This window comes from Pseudophryne corroboree, chromosome 8 (genome assembly GCF_028390025.1).
Source record: "Pseudophryne corroboree isolate aPseCor3 chromosome 8, aPseCor3.hap2, whole genome shotgun sequence".
In the NCBI taxonomy this organism is placed as follows: Eukaryota; Metazoa; Chordata; class Amphibia; order Anura; family Myobatrachidae; genus Pseudophryne; species Pseudophryne corroboree.
The window spans coordinates 315,791,200-315,795,224 of record NC_086451.1 but is presented as its reverse complement, the minus strand read 5'-3'; the positions used below and the strand labels follow the sequence as shown (position 1 = coordinate 315,795,224).

At 39.9% G+C, this 4,025-nt stretch overlaps 1 long non-coding RNA gene across 1 annotated transcript; it reads right to left on the bottom strand.

Moving 5' to 3' along the window:
* Positions 1 to 2,461: 2,461 nt before the first annotated feature.
* LOC134947746 (uncharacterized) lies at positions 2,462 to 3,686 on the bottom strand. The gene is made up of 3 exons (XR_010182741.1): positions 3,630 to 3,686; positions 3,083 to 3,146; positions 2,462 to 2,703 (listed from the first exon to the last, which is right to left on the bottom strand). It is a non-coding gene; the product is annotated as an uncharacterized LOC134947746 (long non-coding RNA).
* Positions 3,687 to 4,025: the final 339 nt, after the last annotated feature.

Here is a 4,025-nt window from a genome sequence, read left to right as displayed (position 1 = left end):
TGCTTCATTGGATCAGGTGTCAAATGATCTCCTTGACTCCGGATGTTCGTCTCACTAAGCTGGTGGCTATAGGACCAACAGTTGAGCAGGGGCTGTTCCTTCTGGATCTCCAACTGGGTCCTCCTGACAACGGATGCCAGTCTGCGGGGTTTGAGGTGCGGTGTTGGAGCAACACTCTCTCCAGGGTCGGTGGACCAGGGAGGAATCTCTCCTCCCGATAAACATTCTGGAATTGCGGGCAGTGCTTAATGCGTTGACACTGGCCCTGCCTCTAGTACAGAACAGGCCTGTTCAAGTACAGTCAGACAACGCCACTACGGTGGCATACATAAATCATCAAGGCGGCACTCGAAGCCGCATGACAATGCTGGAAGTATCAAAGATCCTCCATTGGGTGGAATGCCATCTGCCAGCAATATCAGCAGTGTTCATTCCCGGAGTCCTCAACTGGGAAGCAGATTTCCTCAGTCATCAGGACATTCACGCCGGAGAGTGGAGTCTTCATCCAGAAGTCTTTCAACTCCTAGTGGAAAAGTGGGGCCTACCCGATGTAGAACTGATGGCGTCTCGACACAATCACAAGGTACTAGTCTTCTGATCAAGGACAAGGGATCCTCAAGCAGCGTTCATGGACGCACTGGCAATTCTATGGAACTTTCGGCTGCCATACGTGTTCCCTCCAGTGTCACTCCTGCCCATGGTACTGCGGAAGTTCAAGCAAGAAAGAGGAATACTACTTCTAGTCGCTCAAGCGTGGCCCAGATGGCATTGGTTCTCAGACCTGCAGGGTCTCTTGATAGCATCCTCTTCTACTTCCTCAACGCCCAGACCTCCTTGTTCAAGGCCCTTGTGTCTACCCGGACCTGGTCAGACTGGCTTTGACGGCGTGGCTCTTCACTCCTGAGGACCAATGGATTCTCCGAGGAGGTTTTTCAAACTATGTTGAAAGCCCGTAAACTGGTTTCTGCACGGATTTATCATAGGGTCTAGAATTCTTACTTCACCAGGTGTGCTGGTAAGAATTAGGATGCATATACTTTCAAAACTTCCAGACTTTTGGCTTTTCTGCAACAAGGCCTGGACTTAGGCCTTCTTCTGGCTTCCCTCAAGGTTCATATAGCTGCCTTGTCGGTATGGTTTCAGAGGAAGTTTACGTCTATTCCTGATGTTCATACTTTCACTCGCTGTTTTATGGATTCAGCCTCCATATGTCCCTCCTGTGGCTCCATGGGATCTGTCTGTTGTCTTAAATGCCCTGCAAGAGTCTCCATTCGAACCTCTCGAGTCTGTGGATCTTAAATGTCTTACACTTAATGTTGTGTTTTTATTGGTTATTGCCTCTGCTAGGAGGGTGTCAGACTTAAGCGCTTTGTCCAGTCGTCCACCCTTTCTAATTTTTCACTGCAATGCATCCTGGGAAGAGTCAAAGCTTTAGCCTGTTGGTGCCTCGGATCAAGATCCAACTCTACACCGCCGATCTTATTCCCTGTGGAATCCATTGTACGTCGCATAAAGAGATTTAACTATGGTAAGTCTACCATAAATCTCCTTTTTTTTTCTTTAGCCCAGGTAGGATACTTCTGACGTTGTTCAGGCGGGCTTGACAAGAGGAATACGACATTTGAAGCCCATGTCCAAGATCTGACTGTGTGTAGTGGCTCTTGATGCACTAACTCCAGCCTCAGTCCACTCCTTGTGAAGCTCCACCACACTCGCCTGACCTGAACCCCATAGAGATTTTATGGGGCTTTGCCAAGAGAAAGATGAGAGACATGAGACCGAACAATGCAGAAGAGCTGAAGGCCGCTATTGAATCATGCCGGTCTTCCATAACACCTGAATAGTGCCACAGGCTGATAGAATCCATGCAACGCCGCATTGAGGCAGTAATTCATGCAAAAGGAGCCCAAACCAAGTACTGAGTACATATGCATGATTATACTTTTCAGAGGGCTGACTTTTTTTATTTTTATTGATTTTTATGTAATATTCACACTTTCTGAAATTTTGGAATTGGGGTTTTATTAAGTTGTAAACATCAAAATTACAACAAATAAATGCATGTAATGAGTCTATATAACATATTAGTTTCACCTTTTTATGTTGAATTACTGGAATAAATTACCTTTTGCACAATATTCTAATTTTCTGAGTTTCACCTGTGTTTTTTATATATATAATATAGGCTGTTTGTTTAATTGTTTAGACCCATCGAGTGCCGCCAGCTTCTCTGTTTTGTGTGTATAAATATATATATCAAACAAATAAATAGACTCCCTTTGCGCTAATTTGTAAAACCGGTCACCCTGAATAAATACGTACTTAAACTATTTGGTATAGGCAGCCTGATTCAACTTAGTCCCCTGTTAGATGGGACTGGAAATAAGGAATATACAACAATAGAAGAATTGGCGCCAGGGGGTCGCATCAACTCCCACTATTCCAACCCCTAATTGGTTAATACTTTTTTTTTTAAATAATAACATGTTCCATCATAAAACATTTATTAAAAACATATTCAAATTAATACAGAGGAGATATATTATTCCACACTTTAAGATGTATGACTCTTAGCGCTGAATACAAATGTTGAAGGATCACAACAATCTCCTCCTTCTCCTTATAGTTGGTTCAGAGATAGCTTCACAACACAGACAATCCAACGCGTTTCATCTTATACAAAAGACTTCATCAGGGGTATCTCTACAATTGAAAAAAACTTATCAGAACTAAAAATAATTGTTCCTTAATAAAAATGCATAATACATTCAATCAAAATATATGAGGAACATATCATTATAATAGAACAAGGATATATCAGAGCAGACGGAATGAAAAGGAAGAAAATTACAATTGAATCTTGGGTCCTACCTCTAGCAGCTGAGAAGTACAGTAGTTTATACAAACAGTATAATGCGACAAAAGTTGTTCATACATGCATGATTGAAACTTCAATATAACACCGAGGCTTTCTGATGAACAATCAGTGTGGCCTAATTGGAAAAATATTGACCTCATCATATATACTGAGTGTTCATATTATATATGTAATAAAAATATATCATAATGTCCCCTCACATACCTTGTGGTGAGATAACTTGTACAAAAATTCGGAAACCAAGGTACTGAAGGGTCACTTAGGAAACCTAATAAATTCATATTTAGGGCAAATTAGTGAATGGTCATTATCAGATATTTAATTAGTCAATGATATCAGTTTTGACTTAGGATAATTGATGCATTTTATAATGAAACCGTATTTAAAGAACAACCTCCCTTTTTAGGTATAACATTTATTGGAGGTTTTTAAGACAAAAAACTCTTGCTGATCACTACTACCATTCTGGCCCATAGCAATTAAATACTCTAATGAGTCCAGCTGCTTCATTGATTGACATAATGAAAGTGCTGATCTTTAAACCCAGACTCTAAAAGTGCTGGAATGAATTATCAAAGAATAAACTTTTAATTACATACTATCACAAAATCAAAAGAGATGTGAAAGTGAATATATCCTACCATTGAAAGCACTAAAGTGCAATATTGCAAATATACATGAATAAAATATACATAGTGACATTTACATATTTAAATAGAGCTTTGTTCAGAATGATGCCATATTCCTTCACCTTCTATATATCTGCAGTGGACGCTCAGTACCTGTGCAATGAAGCACCAGACTAGATGTTACCCCTTATAAATGGAAAGCTGATGATGTCATCACATATCCTATTTTGATTGGTGCACAAATAAAGGCTAATTATAGCCTGATTATTAATGGTATAAACTAACCAACCTATGAATTTTATCCTCTTATCATTAGGATTAATTCACTATAATAATCCTCACCCTTATATCCACCCAATATAAGTAAAAGTTTAATTGTTATATGACCCACAATGCATTGCAGTGTGAGTCTCATTGAAAGCTGCTTTTGTGAATGAATTACAGTATTAGTAGCCAATCACTGTGTAATAGGGGCGGGTACTTTAACCTCTGATATTAGAATATCTGTGTATATCTAT